Here is a 19,842-nt window from a genome sequence, read left to right on the forward strand (position 1 = left end):
TTACACATCCTATTGACTTGAAACTTTGACCAAAAAATAGATAATATTATTGAGTTTATTTGTATGTACCTAATAATTATTTATTCATTTATTAATACTATAAAAAATGAGCAAACGCACTTATGCTTAGGATGGTCCAATACAGACATGATATAATTACAAGCCATAACTGCAATAAGTAGTCTACTTATCGCACTTATCGTTAGTAATTCAAGATATTACGATTATTTTAAGCAATTATAGTATGGTGCTGTACTGTATGCTTAAATCTTAAGTACAATAAGTAGTTTACTTATTGCAGTTTTAATTAGTAAGACAATGTGTTTAATTTTTTTTTTCTATTATGGTTGTTGCAAAACCGTACGCTGACGACATTGCACTGACAGATGAGGACAAACAGAAACTGGATAAAGTGAACCAATGGAAGGGTGCGCTAGAGAACGGCGGTCTGAAACTAAATGTTGCGAAGACCGAGTACATGGCATGTGGCGACACGGACCCCGACCCCATAAAGGTAGGAGACGAATTTGTCGTGAAAACGAATAAATTCAAATACCTTGAGTCCGTGCTGCACGAATCGGGTGAAATCGATCACGACGTCCCAGCCCCAATTAGCGCTGCTTGGGCAAAATGGCGAGAAGTAACCGGTGTCCTCTGCGACCCCAGGATACCGGTGAAGCTAAAGGGCCTTGTGTACAAGAGCATCATCCGACCAGTCCTACTATATGGTAGCGAGCCCTGGCCTGTCCTCGGAAGGCATGTCCAGCAGCTTCACGTCACGGAGATGAAGATGTTGCGATGGATGTGTGGCGTTACGCGACTAGATCGCATACGTAACGAACACATGCGTGGCAGCCTCGGAATCCGTGACGTAGCGCATAAGCTGCAGGAAAGTCGCCTCCGATGGTATGGCCATATACGCCGCAGACCGGTAGACTACGTCGGAAATAGATGCCTCAATCTCACTGTCCAAGGCCCTAGATCACGCGACCGCGGTAGGCCTAAGAAGCGCTGGCTGGACGTCGTGACAGCGGACATGGGAGAGACCAATCTCACACCTGAGGATGCCGAAGACCGGGCAAAGTGGAGAAGACTGAGCAGGAAAGCGGACCCTGGCGCTAGGCCGGGAAAACGCTAGGTTTAAGAAGAAGAAGAGGTTGCTGCAAAAGTGTATTTTATGACACTTGTACCATTGTTCTGTGTTTGAGCATTAACCTCCCGGACGCTTCGGGCCTTCGGCCCTACGCTGAGGTTGGCCTTCGGCCTTCGCATTTAGACACTTGTACCATTGTTCTTTGTTTGAGCACTAACCCGGATGCATCGGGCCTTCAGCCTTCGCATTTAGACACTTATACTTTAGTTCTGTATTTGAGTATTTGACTTTCCGGACGCCTCGGGCCATTGGCTCTACGCGGAACTCGGCCTTCGGCCTTCGCAATAAAGACGCTTGTACCATTGTTCTGTGTTTGAGCACTAACCTTCCGGACGCTTCGGGCTTTCGGCCCTACGCGGAGGTCGGCCTTCGGCCTTCGCAATTAAGACACTTGTACCATTGACGACCGGTCTGGCCTAGTGGATAGTGACCCTGCCTGCGAAGCCGATGGTCCTGGGTTCGAATCCCAGTAAGGGCATTTATTTGTGTGATGAACACTAATATTTGTTCCAGAGTCATGGGTGTTTTCTATGTATATAAGTATGTATTTATCTATATAAGTATATATATCGTCGCCTAGCACCCATAGTACAAGCTTTGCTTAGTTTGGAGCTAGGTTGATCTGTGTAAGATGTCCCCTAATATTTATATTTATTTATTGTTCTTTGTTGAGCACTAACGTCCCGGACGCTTCGGGTCATTGGCTCTACGCGGAACTCGGCCTTCGGCCTTCGCAATAAAGACACTTGTACCATTGTTCTGTGTTTGAGCACTAACCTTCCGGACGCTTCGGGCCTCGGCCCTACGCGGAGGTCGGCCTTCGGCCTTTGCAATTAAGACACTTGTACCATTGTTCTTTGTTTGAGCACTAACGTCCCGGACGCTTCGGGCCTTCGGCCCTACACGGAGCTCGGCCCTCGGCCTTCGCATTTAGACACTTATACTATAGTTCTGTGTTGAGTATTCACCTCCCGGACGCTTCAGGGCTTCGGCCTTCAGACACTTGTACTATTGTTCTGTGTTTGAGTAATAACCTTCCGGACGCTTAGGGCCTTCGGCCCTACGCAGAGCTCGGCCTTCGCAATTAAGACACTTGTACCATTGTTCTGTGTCTGAGCACTAACCTTCCGGACGCTTCGGGCCTTCGGCCCTACACGGAGCTCGGCCCTCGGCCTTCGCATTTAGACACTTATACTATAGTTCTGTGTTGAGTATTCACCTCCCGGACGCTTCAGGGCTTCGGCCTTCAGACACTTGTACCATTGTTCTGCGTCTGAGCACTAACCTTCCGAACGCTTCGGGCCTTCGGCCCTACGCGGAGCTCGGCCTTCAGCCTTCGCATCTAGACACTGGTACTATTGTTTTTTGTGTTGGCGCACTAAACTCCCGGACGCTTCGGGCCTTTGACCTTACGCGGAACTGATATAATATAATTATATATACTGATACAGCCTAACCCCATTTTTTCCACCACACCAACGCCAAGAAAATACTGACTGTATCAAATCCGATTTTGCCCCCTAGTAAGATACATAACTATTGTCATCTTGCAGCGGGGGCGCAATCTAATATGTTTATTAACTCGTAATGCTACTAAAGTAAAAACTTAAAAATAAAATTAAGTAAAACGGTTTTATTTTAATCAGAAAGTGTACCAAAAACTAGAAAATAAAAATTATTATACTAATCGGAGTCCTATATACTTCCTATGCTCCTTTCTCGACAGTAATCATGCAAGACGGGTAGCAATGTAGTCTTCTCGAGTCGGATTCTAAACGCCACTTTTCGACACTATGTCAGTGATTTAAGTATTAATCGATTTTTTTTCTTAGAATAAATTAAAAACGTGGGGCGTTAGTATTTAGAAATGTTGAGAAAGATCTAAAAATATAAGAATATACAATGCAACGTGGACTTTTAGTTAGCTTTACTAAGATTTAGATTACTACATAGTTATGTTTACTAAGATTTTCTTTTACAAATATATAAATGTATTATATTTTCCTTCCAACGCCGCACGTTTTTATTTTAGTCTGAGAAAAAAAATCGATTGATACTTAAATCACTGACATAGTGTCGAAAAGTGGCGTTTAGGACTCCGATTGGTATAATCATTTTTATTTTCTAGTTTTTGGTACACTTTCTGATTAAAATAAAACCATTTAACTTAAAACTTTTTTACTTATTATATTATGCTCTATTTTATACTACTCATAAATGCGATAACTTGACATCATATCGCACCGTGATTGGTAAAACTATACTGTCTGTGCCCCATCGTCCTAAACATAAGTGCAGTAACTTAGTTGTATTGCCTTGTTATTAAGTAAACTTATCATTAAAATTTCGACAATCCTAAACATAAGTGTAACAACTTCACTTATTGCGTTTATGATTAGTTATTGGACTAACATTTGTTATCACAATTTTACTAAGCATAAGAGCGATAACAATTCTTATTACACTTTTTACTAGTAACGTGCTAATAAAAATAATACACCCTACCAATCATATTCGTAATAACTATCCTTATTGCAGTTTTTGTAAGTAAGTGATGTTGAAGTATTTTATTAATCCTACTTACTAAAAGTGTAATATCTATAGTTATTGCGGATATTGTTAGTAATGTTGCTTAAAAGTATTACTAATCCAAGAATAACTACAGTTATGGCGTTCTTCATAAGTAAATCACAAGTCTTTGCCTCAGATATTGCAGTTATGATTAATAAAAAACATGTTTACGTTACAGATACCTTAAAACTGTCTAAGAAGAAAATATAGAACTCGTTATGCTCAATCCGAATATGTATATAACTCAATTTGACCCAAAACTCGAGTTATTGCACTTTTCGTTAGGAGGGCAGTTTTGTACAATGAGATTTTGTTTTCAGTATAGTATTGCTAATAATAATGTATACTTATTTCAGACGTCAACTTTGTTTCATTAATTCTAGTTTAATTTAATTTAATTATAATAGGGATAGGGAAGGCGTCTCCGTTTGGTTATATCCTCTAAGATCTAAACATATACACCGAATTACTTGATCTGGGTGATATTCAATGGATTTGCTTCAAAACTCAAGTGTCAAAACTAGCGCTAGCTACGACACTTACATCTGTGGTTGTTAAACATGAATAGGGAATATTACGCGAAACTATGCTTAGGGGGCGCCACTACCACAATCCATCACAATCTGGGGGTCTACCGCGAAACAAGAAAATCGAAATTTCGTTATCTAACCTCTATCACTCTTGCGTATTTGAGCGATAAAGAGGCAGATAACTAAATTCTGATTCTCCTGGTAGGCCCTTGAACAAACCGCCTTGATGCATCAATGTCATATTTTATTGTCTGTGAAAACTTGTTAAAAACAGTTTAAGGAAGTTACTCTATGGTTTACTATAGGCGATAGTGCTGCACTCTGGCGGCAGAACATTGCAGTAATACCCCTTTAAAATCTATATGTAGAATTATTCATGCTCAATTTTTATGACCAGTGCTAAAGCTTATAAGTAGTTCTTAAAAATTATATTGACTATATTGCCTAATATTATAATAATGCATAATAATATTAAAATTACTCATAAATAGAACAATCTAACCCCCTTATTCATAAACGCGCTACAAACCTCAATTTGCTAATAATCGCTTGTCCTTATCTGCCATTTTGGCTTACGTATTTGTAAGAAAGGGATAAAACATAATTTAACTAAATCAGGGCCGTAAAGTTTTATGAATAAGGGGGTAAGAAGTTATTGTGATATGCTGATATGGCAAAGTTTGGGTGATAACTGATAATCAAACATTCATAGATTGTGTAAGATGTGTAATGTACTAATGTACTTAATGTAGATGGCGCTGTACGGTTTACATTAATTAAGCTGTCACTCTGGTTGTCAAAAGTTGACGAATGAAAACTCTGTTTACCACAAGTCAATCCGTAAATTTGCAGCTCAATTTCCCTCTTCCAACTGTCAATCTGTGAATCTTTGGTGGTAATTATGTATAATAAATATGTCTCATCACTACATTACATGTAATAAAAAGTTAAAAACCATAATATTAATAGTCTGGCTCTATATTAAAATTACATTTATCATAAGAAATGCTATGTTTGGCATTTCCTTAAATAGTTATATGCTAGCTTTAACCTTTTGGGCGCCAATGACCGATATATCCATACCGCAGGTCTAACCCCAAAGGATTAATCGGTCACAGACCACAGAGCAACATAGACCTACGTGCATATGCATAAAGTTCAATTAAAGTTTTGACACTTCGGTGACGTGGCGTCCGAGTGACAGCTTTTGTGTTTGACACGGCGTCGAAAAGGTTAAATGATTATAACGGTATTTCAGATGTAGTTCATAATTGTTTTCCATCGTATTTTCTCGGAAACGTTCGTATTTGTCATGCTACTTCAGTCAACCTCAGTACTTTTTGTACCGAGACTGATTGAAATAGCAAGACACGTTCGCACGTTTCCGTGAATACGATGGAAAATAATTATGCACTATACTGTAAAACACATAATTTTGAGCCTTTATTAAGTTTTTGTTTAATTATTTTTCGATGTTTTTATTATAGACGCTACATAGGTTAACACGGTTAATGTATGCAATAGCATCTTTTGTCATATCTACCGGTCATTTTAGTTATAGGTACCTAGTCTGGCAAACCAATTTGTCAGTAGAAAAAGGCAGATTGAACATTCGCGCGTAGGTCCATTTTTTAGGGTTCCGTACCCAAAGGGTAAAACGGGACCCTATTACTAAGACTTCGCTGTCCGTCCGTCCGTCCGTCCGTCTGTCACCAGGCTGTATCTCACGAACCGTGATAGCTAGACAGTTGAAATTTTCACAGATGATGTATTTCTGTTGCCGCTATAACAACAAATACTAAAAACAGAATAAAATAAAGATTTAAATGGGGCTCCCATACAACAAACGTGATTTTTGACCAAAGTTAAGCAACGTCGGGAGTGGTCAGTACTTGGATGGGTGACCGTTTTTTTTTTGCTTTTTTTTTTGTTTTTTTTTTTTTTATATATGGTACGGAACCCTTCGTGCGCGTGTCCGACTCGCACTTGCCCGATTTTTCATATTAGCCGCCTTTTATTTATTTATTTTAAACTTTATTGCACATCAAAAAAAAGTACGAAAGCCGGACTTAATGCCTTGTTCTCTACAAGACAACCATAGGGCCAAACAGAAAAATGTCAAGGTGGGTGCAGTAAGAAGTGGGTGGGTTTACAAGATTTTATTTAGTTTCACCTGTCCCATTGCCTGTATGTCTGTAATGGCAAGCGAAATAAGACCCACTTGCCATTATTCGATAGAGCTGAAGTTATTTGCGAATTGCTAAGTCTTAATTACTTAATTTATTGACCCAAAAAAAACATAATACAGCATAGGTACTTTCAGATCCACAGCGCAGGGTTCGTCATCATACAGATAGCTCATCCACCTCAGGTTTCGTCAAAATAAAACGTACCTACATTTTCACATAATATGTCATATTATGCTAAGTTGGGTGACGATGCAATATTATGGTACCATCGAGCTGATTTGACTGTGTGATAAAACGACGCAACCTCATTGTGTTTGGGTTCGTTAAAATTGTCTCGATGTGTAAGTATTAGATTAGTTCACAGTTGAATGAATAGTAAAATTATTAAAAAACGTTAATATTTCTACTGACGCAACTAGTTTGCCAGACTTTGGTTATAGTTTAGATACACTTTAGTTTCAAGAACTTTTATAATATAGGCATGTTCACTGGGTAAAACATTAAATATTTGCCCTTAAGGTGGTTCGCTTTCCATACAAAAATCAATTGCGTTATATTAAGTAATTACACGCTATTACTACATAAATATGTGCGCATCTGTCTACTTTCGAATGTTTATTTGCGCTAAATTGATAGTAAAACTTTGTTTTATACAGAAATCACGTAAAAAATCTTTAATATTTTTTCAATGCAATAAAACAAAGTTATACTATCAATTTAGCGCAAATAAACATTTGAAAGTAGACAAATGCGCACATAATTATTTATGTAGTAATAGTGAGTAATTACTTAATATAACGCAATTGTTTTTTGTATGGAAAGCGAACCACCTTAAGGCTGTGGGCCCAGTAGTGGGCATGGTGGTGGCTTCACGCTTTATAGTTATAGCTAGTATTTATTAATTTATTCTTTGTTACTAAGGTCAATTTAATAAAAAGTATTTTTTACAAGTGTTTTTTTTTCTTCTTTAAACTCGCCTCTGTGTACTTGAATTTAACCTTTGAACTTCACAGACGGCTATTGATGTCAACGCAAAATCGTGACAACGACGCCAAAGACGGCATTTGACGTCGATTCGACGTTTTTTGATGAAAATCTACTGAAAAACACCCCACTTTTAGGTTGGCATTATTTATTCACAAAACTAAATTTTACCCCCGTGGCGTCAGTGGCACGGCAAATGGATGCGCCGTTTGACGTTAAAAAAGGTTAATTAAAAAACCAGAAATTACTTACAACATCAATAATACACAATATTTTCATATTTGAAAGTCTACTGGCCATGAACCATCTCCAATATTAAATTATAGAATTGACCGGTCAAAACCCTTGAGCTAAGGAGATACTTCTGCAGAAATGGCGCTGGATAGGACATGTTTTACGAAGGCCAAGGGCCAGTGTTGGCCGAACCGTTAACCTTTTGGACGCCAATGACCGATATATCCGCACCGCAACTTCAACACCAAAGACTGATTAATCACAATCACAAATCACAGCAAAACAAAGTGACGTGGCGTCCGCGTCACAGCTTTTTTAATTGCAATTAACCATTATAAATTGGACCGTAAACCGTAACGGACGGTTACAGTTTACGATTCAATGTATAATGGTTAATGGCCATAAATGGTTAATTGCATTAACGTTTCGGCCAACATTGTCAAGGGCTGACTTGGAAAATCCCCGGAAAAAGAGGGCAAGGGCGCCCACGTACCACCTGGAGGCGCACAGTGGAAAAGGAGGCACCAGTTGGCCTCGTCTGGGCGGAGCTGGAGGAGGTCGCACTGGGCCTCGAAGAATGGAAATCCCTTCTGAGAGCCCTATGTCCCTGATGAGGGATAACAGGATATCATCATCATTTTCATTTTTGAAATGTTTGGCAGTTTTTACGAGTTTTCTCACTTTCATTCAAACTATAACGCCTGCAAAAAAGTTAACAGCAATAGTACTTTAAGACACCGACCAAGCAATCTTTCCATAGAAGGTAGGATCGTATAGATGTGGTATACGCGTGCCTCCGTGAGGGACAAAACATACGCAAATGCGACACTGTGATTGGTCGAATTTATTTGTTGCCCACCATTATCGATACTAAAAAAATGGTGGGGAACAAAAAATATGTGAGACTGTGATAAGGACAAACAATAATAGCGCTTTCTCTGCTACTCTTACTGAAAGATACGTAAGACTATCCCGTTCTGTTAGTTATCCCCACCACTCATGCCCAATCTAGTTTAATACTAGATTCATGAATCTTTCACACAATAATAATTTGGCAGTAACAATACCACAGAATAAGTAATAGTACTACCGTACAGAAAGGAAACTTCCTACTAAACCACAGCGGTTAAGGGTCGAATCATGCTGTCCCGTTCTAATATATGGCACTATCCCTTTCGGCTATTTAGGGATGTCAAAATTCAAGCCATTATCTTATCTGTGGTCGTGCACGCAAAGGGATGTCAAGTTGTGTCAACCCTAATAATTGCTTGGGAGCAATGCTGAGCCGAACGGAGCCAAGGTTGCCCGAAGTCAGGAGTTTCGCACCCCTGACAATACATATAGGATATCCCATGGAAGCGCAATAGGTACTTGACGTACGATGGAGTGCATAATTGTTTTCAATCGTATTTTCTCGGAAACGTTTGTATTTGTCATGCTACTTCAGTCAACCTCAGTCTTCGGAGTGGTCATTAACAGGCGTTCCCCTCTGTCGAAAATAGGCGGCCAATGGTCAACGATATGTCAACCACATGTATGGACTGACGTTTATCTGACATGGCTATGTTTACGTTACGTATACATTTGATGTGCCCCTCCCCCGCAAAAAACGGCAGACTATTTTGTACCGAAAATTGTAGACATGGCGTCACCGTTGGTTATATCCTCTAAGACCTCAGGGCTATAACCGCGAAAATAGAAGTTCGCAAATTGCGGGGCTTTTTCTCTGTCACTCTAATGTCGCCTTCATTGGAGTAAAAGAGAAAGATCCCTGCAATTTGCGAATTTCGGTTTTCGCGGTAGCCGCTCAGTACTTTTTGTACCGAGACTGACTAAAATATCAAGACACGTTGGTACGTTTCCGTGAAAATACCAAGCAAAACAATTATGCTTTTTTTTCGTCCATCTGGACAGGCTAAAGCTCTAAGCCATACTGCCTTAAACAATTATGCACTACATCTGTACTAGTAGGTAATCAGCCGAGATGACGTGTGTATAAGTTGGTCAAACCAAATTTATCAGTGAATAAAAACAAAAAACTATACTCATCATTTTCTTTTGGGTGCTAGTACTAGTGTAAGTCTGTAAGACAAAGATATGTAGATTGATTCTCTCTGTCTATGTTTGAAATGAGACAGTCCTTTGATGACAAACTATAATCAAATGCCGCAATGGCGGTCGTAAAACCCACACTCGTATTTAAATGCCTTTTATTATGTATCATACTATGTAGACACGGTAGGTACTTACTATTATTCCTGATTTTATTACTCCCACTTTAAAAGGCCGGCAATGCACTTACAACCCCTCTGATTGCAGGTTTCCATGGGCGACGGTAATAGCTTACTATCAGGCGAAACCTATATGTCTGCTCGTTTGCCTCCCATTTCATTAAAAAAATAACTAAATCACATTGTAATCTGTGATAAATGCATGGTGGATGGTGGATACGGCCTGCCTGATGCATGATGTTACATTTACTAGTAGGTACCCATCTATACCTACTTAGGTAGGTACTATATTTATTTTTTTGCGATATTGCTATAAAATTTTGGGCACCAAATAAAATTAAGCTCACTAAGTTAGCATCACGCGTTTATAACATAAATTTGCATAATTACCAACCTAACCATAAAAAAAACAATAACATTGATTTCACGCTTTTGTAAATCATAACAAAATCACTTCAGACAATTATAGACTTTCAGTTAAGAGGCTAAAGTTCAAAATCAAATAGCGGTTTGATGGAAGGTCGTTTGAAAATATGTGTTCTTTATTTAATGTGTACAAATTGAACGTAATATTTAATGGGTATTTTTTAGTAGCGGTTGGCAATAAATCTTTTTCGAAATTAAGACTGGCCGGTAGGTTCGGTAGCGACCGCTGGCCGACAGAGGAAATAATTTATTGTCTTTGGTTGCAGGGGTCGATAACATTTTGCACGTTTTATTAGGTTTCTTATACCTCGATTTTATACGGAGTAGCTATCACGTAAAAAGTTTGTACTTAGACATTTTTTCGAAGCTAAGCACATTCGTTTATTTAGAAATGTAATGTAACAAATACGGATAAAAAATATACGGTAAACATATTTGTTCAATTATTTTTTTAATAAGGCCCAACAAAAAAAGGAACTGTCGTAGGGACCACCATTTGACGCGAGAGGTATACCTACATTAAAATAGATGTATTAAAGAAATTGCAAATTGTTCGCGACCCCTGCTCATTAAACAAATGTGAACCGAATGTTATTTATTTGAACTGCAATGTTCTGCCGCCAGAGTGCAGCACTAAGCTAGCTAGTAAACAATAGAGTAACTTATACATACTGTGCCTAAAACTGTTTTTTTGACAAGTTTTCACAGACAATAAAATATGACATTGATGCATTAAGTAAGGCGGTTTGTTAACAAGGCCCTACCGGGAAACACGATCGCAAAATCGAATCAATTTAAGTATCTGCCTCTTGAATTTCTGAAATTAACTAGTTTATTAATTAGTTTTTACATTTCGCCACCTCGTGGTTGTCAATTGCGCCACTGTCACGTGAGAACAATTAATGTAATGTTATAAATTATAATATTTAAAACTTTCGCGTTTTGAACACATATTAACTCACATTTGAATTTATTTGATTACCTTTATTTACCGAATAAAAGAATAAAGGTAAAAAACCGAATAAAAATAATAAAATAAATTCGCGATATCTATAAATGTGGGTTAATTTAATGTTATTTTTTAATCCTATGCTAGTGAGTTAATTGGAATTTATTTCTGCGAACACACCTGCTTCAGCTGTGGAATGAGCTCTTTAACGAGAGTTTATCTCGAGGCAATACTGTGAAAAAAAGACTACATATAGGTTTATAAAAAGCCAGCAACACGCATGTGACAACAGTTGCGGACTTCCTTAGGCTATGGCCTGGTAACGTGTTGCCAGGTATTTAGGTACCTATGTCTTGTACTAAGTATTAAGAATAAAAAAAAACTCATCACAAATGTAACGAAATAATTACCAAACTAAACCTCCTACACCCTTCCATTATACTTTCACTATCAAATAACCAAAAAACACTAAAGACCTCATGCCGGCAAACTACCGAAATCTGATACTCAAAACAAATTACAACATGCCTTTGAAAAAACGTCTCTACGACAACGCCATAGAGTGTAAAGTTTTTTCAAAAGAAGGGTCCGAATCGCTCTTCATGCCCCTGCCAGGCAAGCGTGAAATACGTCCAAAGTGGGTGCTTCGCGTACGCAATCTAGCCACATGTGCGATTTGGAACGTCCGGAACGCGCAAATATTCATTACTAGCAACCCCGCGGAGAAAATTGGCGCGAAATCTCTTGCGTAGTGATAGTGCGGTGCTCAAAGTAGTGTATGTTATCGATGGTTTGATATAATTCTTGTGCGACATTTTTTAGGTGATACAAGATATATGCACGCGATTGTACCTAGGTACTAATGTCTATAATAAACTTTTCCTATTGCAGCATTTCAGAAAACACAAAATAATATCCTTGTACCTACTGTCGTGTCGAATTTAACTTCGGTACCGGGCACCTAATCTTTTTGCGATTTCAGGGTTGCTCTCATAACAAAAGTTGCTCATAGTAATGGGTACCTACAGTTCATTTACATAAAAAAATACACCCGTAAAATGAACAATATTAACGTGAACATGATTATCAACATGACCTTGCCTAGAATAATATTTTGACACACGTAACTTTTATGGAATCCTTCATACTGCAGTTGGTTCATCTGTTCCGTAGGTACAGTAAGAGATAATATATAATTAAAAAAATATGGTTGTCTGTAAAGTCGGTTTACGGACGATAATTTTGCGTGATAACGTCATAAGAAAACGTGGCCGTAACGCTACCATGGAGATCTGTCCACAACGTTATCACGTCAAAAAGACCAAACTATCGATAATATCTGTATCGATACATTTGTATATTGCATCACTAAAAGGGGTGAATTTTAATAATATTCATATGGCAACTCCTGTTTATATTCGCTCTAACCGCGATGATGGGACCGCCGTATGTCTATTACTTCTAGATTTATAAACCATGTGATAAAATGTTTTTTTTATAATAACATTGACACGATAAAAAAGTAATTATAACATTGAATTATTTCCAACTCCGATGGAACCCTGGCGGATAAAAAAAATTCAATTTATTATTTGCAAACGTAAGCCGCACTTTAATTTGAACCTCAGTAATGGAAGGAAACAAACAGTGGGATATTAAAACTGAGTTTATTTAATAAAGTTGCCGTTTATACGCGGTTTTACTTCTATTTATTTATCATATTATCATATTATTTATCATATATTATTAAACATCGTATACCGATGATGTTGTCGTATTTTTATCACCTGTCATGCCATGCGTCACTTTCAGACCTTATTATACTAGGTCTGTAGGGCTAAGATGGTCGGCTCATTATCATTTGTCACTATGCCTGTCACGTTCTAACAAATATGTAAGTGTGAAAGTGACGCATGGCATGACAGGTGATAAAAATACGACCATGATACCGCTCGGTTGGAAATGATGGTCGTTCTTGTCTACGTGACAGCGTGATAGAACAGTGTTCGTCACTTTCTATCCCGCGGTGTTAGAAAGTGACAGTTATCTTATCATGTGAATAAAACCATACATAATACGCCGGCTGGTATCTGCGACCGACGTTTAGATTTCGCCAGGTTTCAGGATAAGAAAATATTTAGGAAAGGTACTTATAAAATAATTTATTTTGTTCAGCCAATGACACACGGAGCACATCAGTGGGTAGGTATGGTTTACCCTTGAATTGCCGACAGACATTTCATAGAATGTTATTTCGAAGACAACGTTTCAAGTATTTTCATTTCATCGACAAGTTATTGCGTCGAAGAATCGATACTAGTAAATTTAAATCGGGGACTTTTAATTGGTACTTGAGTTATTTTGCATATAGTTTATATCGTGGTATTTCTTTACGGGTTTTCTTATTTCATTTTGTATTGTATTTAAGAAAATTTATTACATGTAAAATTATTTCAATTTGTAATATTTCGTTATCGAAACTAAAAGCAGTCACGTCAGTCGGCTCATTCAGCGCGATTATAGCTATGTAGTTTAAGATATAAAATTGTTTTTCTGGACATACATAATTTTGAGAAAGCGGCAATTTCAAGTTTGCGCTCTAATTTTGAAGATATAATTTTACAAGGCTGCCATTTTCATTTTGGGTAAATTATAAATAGGTTGGTAACAATAATTTAAGCCGTTCATTTATGTGCAGAGTCGCAGTTCTAACCTAACCTAAACCTACTTTGATAGCCGTTCGTTTCTGTGTGAGGTTGCAGTTCTAACCTAACCTAAACCTACTTTGAAAGCCGTTCGTTTGTGTGGGGTCGCAATTCTAACCTAACCTAAACCTACTTTAAAAGCCGTTCGTTTCTGTGTGGCGTCGCAGTTCTAACCTAACCTAAACCTACTTTGATAGCCGTTCGTTTCTGTGTGAGGTTGCAGTTCTAACCTAACCTAAACCTACTTTGAAAGCCGTTCGTTTGTGTGGGGTCGCAATTCTAACCTAACCTAAACCTACTTTAAAAGCCGTTCGTTTCTGTGTGGCGTCGCAGTTTTAACCTAACCTAAACCTACTTTGAAAGCCGTTCGTTTCTGTGTGGGGTCGCAATTATAACCTAACATAAACCTACTTTAAAAGCCGTTCGTTTCTGTGTGGGGTCGCAGTTCTAACCTAACCTAAACTTACTTTGAAAGCCGTTCGTTTCTGTGTGGGGTCGCAATTCTAACCTAACCTAAACCTACTTTAAAAGCCGTTCGTTTCTGTGTGGGTCGCAGGTCTAACCTAACCTAAACCTACTTTGAAAGCCGTTCGTTTCTGTGTGGGGTCGCAGTTCTAACCTAACCTAAACCGACTTTGATAGCTGTTCTTTTCGGTGTGGGGTCGCAATTCTAACCTAACCTAAATCTAAAATTCTTACAACAGAAATATGTATAAATGTGTAGTACGACATATAAAAATGTATTAAAGTAATACGTCGAACAAATGAATTGCGATGTTTAGTAGTTGTGCCAATTAAAATAATTTGAAACGAATTAGTGATCAAGTAATATTCGTAGAATAGTATTTCTACGTAGTAAGAAAAATTGAAATAAATAGTATATGAAACAAAATAACGCCAAACAATATTACTAGTACCAACGTTTCGATGAATCGTTGTCGATGAAATAATATTCGATGAAAAGTTTGTCGGCAAAACAAGGGTACACCGGGTAGGTATAGTCAGCCAAGAAAATGGTTTACCAGTCAGTCAGATGATAGAGTCGAAAAGTGGTAAACCACTTTCTTGGCTGACCGTACCTATACCTAAACAATTAACATTATTAAACTAAAGGATTGTGTAATACAAAATAGTCCTCGTCAACGGTGCCGATGCTGATAGAGTAGACCAAGATAAATCTGCAACGATTTTGATAGTACACGCAGTGCATATTGTTATTTTAATTAAACGTCAAACTTTTATGAAATTATGACGTACCTATATATATATGACACTTGCACTGCGTATGCTATCAAAATCGTTGCAGAATTGCTTATTCTAACTCTTAGGTTTACCTACAGCATCCTTTATTTGTCAATATGAAATAACTTCATAACACACACATTTTCTAACCTTTCGTAGGTAATTAGCCTTTCGTAGGTAATTAGCCTTTCGTAGGTAATTAGGTAGGAGTGTGATGGCAGAAAACATTGTTCTCAAATAAATGCAAAAAAATGACAAATTTTGGTCACGATCGATTGGTTAAGAATTAGGTTTTAATCTTTACGTTAATTTAATTAGGTACATTAACTTTATTTTGCAAATTTATCATCATTGAAAACTCAAACAACTTTTTAAAACCCTTCCTCTATGTAGGCACAGAGAAATATAAGTAGTAAGAATAGAGTGCTCACTCCATACATCAGTTTTGATACCAAAAGGACTATTATTTTCGCAGTCGTCATCTAGCATCAAGTAGCGGAATTATGAGTACCGCTACTTGATACCTACCTACTAGAATTCTCTGGTGTCGCGACTCACAAAAATTGTATTGAACAACAATTTAAACCTAATATTAAAAGCAGAAGGAGTTGAAAATAGAGTTCCGGTTAATTCGGTTATAATATCAGCTGAAAATTGTTGAGCATTAGACTTTTCCGTCGTCGGAACATCTAGATATTGTCAAGTAACAGTACCAAAGAGAATAGATAGTATAGAGGGGTCCTGTCATTGTCAATTTTGTAGTCACGGTACATTTACTGCCATCTATCGACACACGATTAAAACTTAAAATAAAATTGAAAATGTATAAAATAATCAAAATATGTTTACGGATAAATGATTCTTATTTTTTATTGTTCCATACTGACCCATGTTCTTTCACTGATATGTGTTAAAATTGTTAAATACCAAACGGTGTCGTTAACGCCATCTAGCCGAGAATAGGCCAAAGGTAATGGCGCCATCTATTCGAGAATGACTTTTCCTTGGCCGTCCGAGGCACGTTTTTTTCTTAGACTTTATTTATCTTATACGGAGTTATATATATCTCTGACAGTACTGATAACTCTGCTACTCGATGCTAGATGTCGACTACGAAAACAATAGTCGTTTTGGTATCAAAATTGATGTATGGAGTGGGCACTCGTATTTTTTTCTCTATGATGTAGGCAAAAAGAATAGATAGTATAGAGGGGTCCTGTCATTGTAAATTTTGTAGTCACTGTAAATTTACTGCCATCTATCGACACACCACTAAAACTCAAAATGAAAACGTATAAAAGTTATCAAAAAATGTTTATTATTGGATAAATGATTTTATTATTTTTATATCATTTTGATCCATGTTCATTCACTGATATTTATGTGTTAAAATTGTTAAATATGAAACGGTGTCGTCACGCTATCTAGCTGAGGCTAAAGGTGTGTGCGGCATCTATTAATTCGAGAATGACTTTTACTTGAATTCCGAGGCACGTTTTTTCCTTAGACTTTATTCGTCTTATACGAAGTTACATATGTCTTTGATGTAGGTAAATAGGTACCTACTAGTAGGTAGGTAGGTAGGTAGTACAATAAGCACGGAACCCCCTTGGTCGTAGGTATATAAGTATAACCTATAGCCACCAAAACGCGCCATTACCCACCGGCGCCTCATTACTTAATGGACAACAAATCTAAGAGACATTTTAATTTCGCTAACAATTACATTTTAGATATTTTTTACAATGTTATTAAAGCGTGCTTTTCAGAATATGAATAAAGCTTTATTTTATTTCAAATCGATTTTTTTTTGTCTTTCTAGTTTAACAGTTTTTAGCGACTAACATGGGATTTGGAAAACTAATTTAGGTAATTAATTTTCTGACAGCCATCTAACATTATTAAAGAAACAGATTTCAACCTGCCAACGAAGTCATTATGAAATTAGATTTTTAATGAAAACTTTTATAATAGCGGAAAAGTAGTAATTATAGCTATAGGTAGGTACAGAAAAGCGAAATATCGTGAGGAAGCCAGATAAATTCTAATAGGGACAAAACAAATAGTAGGTAATGAAGTCCCAATAAGAAAGGAATAATCTAGTTATTGACGTTTGCATTTACACCGATATATAGAATCATTCAGAATAAATATAAAAACATTCATAATTTTCTGAAGGATTCTAATCTGTTTTATCTATCTAGGTAATTTCTAATTCTAACGATATTAGAGATGCCACGAATATTCGGCAACTATTCGGTATTCGGCCTATTCGGCCACTTTGCCGAATATTCGGTATTCGGCCGAATGTTGCCTACTATTCGGCCGAATACCAAATATCTGATGCACCTACCTAAAAAGAAAAATTACACAAAAAAATAACCAAAAACTAGGTATATTTAATATTTAAAACGTATTTTTGGAAAGTATAGCTACCTAAATACGAAGGCACGTTTTTGATCAATTGTTGATTACAAAATATTTTATTTTTATCATGGGTCTGATTTGGTTGACTCTAATACATTCATTAATTATGTTCAACATAAAAATATAAACCTTAGCAAACGTTGCGTTGTGCTTTGTTGGCGAACAGTTTTCATAATAATTGTGACTCAAAATGCTCGCCAGTCATGCCGAATATTCGGTCGCCGAATATTCGGTATTCGGCCGAGAGAGGGGCCGAATATTCGGTATTCGGTATTCGGCCAAATACACTATTCGGGGCATCTCTAAACGGTATTTTATTTAACGATCGCACCTCTATAACTGAAATAAACTCTATTCTCACCTCTGTTATATCTATTATCTATTAATGGAACCCTCTGTGAATGAGACATACTTACTTACATATACTTATTTATACCTGGCTATCCGAGACACTGAATTAGAGGAACTCCTCTTCAAGCGCGACAAATTTGCTGGTCCCTCGACGTCCCTCTTGTCCAGGTTTCACTGTATCTTTAACTGTAAAACAAGCAGAGAATTAAATCGATTCCCCTTAAGTCAAATATAAAATCTCGCAAAATCCTTCAAAAACATTGAAGGCATGTTTATGAGTGCCGAAAATTTAATAATAAGCCTTCGAGTCTCAATAATAAGCGTTCTAATACCTACTCTACTCTCTAATACGCGTCTAGTCAGGCTCACTCGAACACAATCACGATCATTACCTATAATAAGCCCCTTGTATCTATTACATTAAATATCCATCGCTAGACTGTGCCCTAATCCCCTTACCTTTCCATAAATCATAAATACACCATTATTTATGACCGTTTCAATTTCACCCACGTAAGTACGACATTCATTGTTTATTTCATCGCATAAAAAAACTGTCACGAAACTGTCGAGAAAAAAACATCTAGTGGGTCTCTTTTAAATAAAACAAAGACGTAGACATGTCGGTAAAACAATTGACTCAATATCGATAATGAACAGCACATCACTATGCTCTCGCTATTCGAAATTTAAATTTCTCGCCTACAAAATAAGGTTGAATTCATAGTTGCAAGTTTGCGGTATAAAGCCGTTTGGAGAGCGGAAAGACGCAACGGTTACATATTTATAAAATGGAATCGATTTTTAAATAAGCCAATGGTTGGCCTTCGTTAGAGGGGCGGGATGCGTGCAGTACCATTTTGTTACTGAATTGTTAACGCCTTTATTACCTTGAAACAGGGTCTATAATTGTGTGTTAGTAACATGGATAGGTCGGTAGATCTGTAAGCCCCTCCCCGCTCGGCTCAGATGAGCGTCTGGCACGTTTTCTGTTTTCCGTTCACTCTCGCGTCGAATGCCGAGGCGGACGCATGGCTCACAGTTGATAAGAAGTATAAGGCTCATAATTATATTATAGTTAATGAATGGCTGTTTGAGTGGGACTAATGAGCTGATTAGTGCATAGATTTTGACAAAGCAAGATGTAGAGATGCTTAGGTACGAATTTATTTTATTTTTATTTATGCTTTCAAACTACTGCAAGTAGTTGACAAAGCCTGATCTATCAGGCCTATTGGAAATTAAATGTAGTATGTACTTATAAGGAACGATCATTGCGTCCTCAACTTTATAGCCACCACTTTTCATTTACCTACTTATTTCTGCTTCTGGGTACCTATTGTTTGAAGACGTTTCTGTTTAATATAAAATTATTATTTTTATAGCCATTTAATTATCTCAAACCGAATACAATTATGTAGGTACATATGTTGATGTTGAAAAGAGTGGAAAAATATATGTTTTGCACCAATTTTTAATGTTATATGTTAAATTATTTTTTTATTCAAGAATTATATTATGTACATGTACATTATTAGATATAAGATATAGTTATAATATTGCTATGCCCTAACAGGGTTCATGTTTGATCCAGAAATGAAATACCTTAACACCTTGTAAAAACAACATGATTCATGCAATAAATATACCTACTGAATACTGAAAAGAGATGACTCCATTTTGATATAGGTATGCAAAGAGCAAACAGGGATGAAAGAGCTCTTACAGACGACTTTACGAGTTTTTTTAATCATAAATAGGCAGGTTGGTGCCTATTTATTTTGGAGTTGACATTATTATAGAGTTAGACCTAGAGAAGCATGCAACTATTTTGATAGCACACGCAGTGC

The 19,842-nt window shown here is 37.2% G+C and overlaps 1 long non-coding RNA gene across 2 annotated transcripts in view; it reads right to left on the reverse strand.

Moving 5' to 3' along the window:
* Nucleotides 1-19,191, reverse strand: part of LOC134801914 (uncharacterized) — a 49,450-nt gene extending 30,259 nt beyond the window's left edge. The window contains exons 1-2 of one of the 2 annotated variants that reach the window (XR_010145743.1): nt 18,452-19,191; nt 18,078-18,178 (exon numbers count right to left, since the gene is read on the reverse strand). This is a non-coding gene — a long non-coding RNA (uncharacterized LOC134801914). Of the gene's footprint in view, nt 1-18,061; nt 18,179-18,451 lie in introns of both variants that reach the window. The other variant, XR_010145741.1, reaches the window with a different exon arrangement.
* Between the last annotated feature and the right edge of the window lie 651 nt (nt 19,192-19,842).

The sequence above is a fragment of the Cydia splendana genome, chromosome 23 (genome assembly GCF_910591565.1).
Source record: "Cydia splendana chromosome 23, ilCydSple1.2, whole genome shotgun sequence".
In the NCBI taxonomy this organism is placed as follows: Eukaryota; Metazoa; Arthropoda; class Insecta; order Lepidoptera; family Tortricidae; genus Cydia; species Cydia splendana.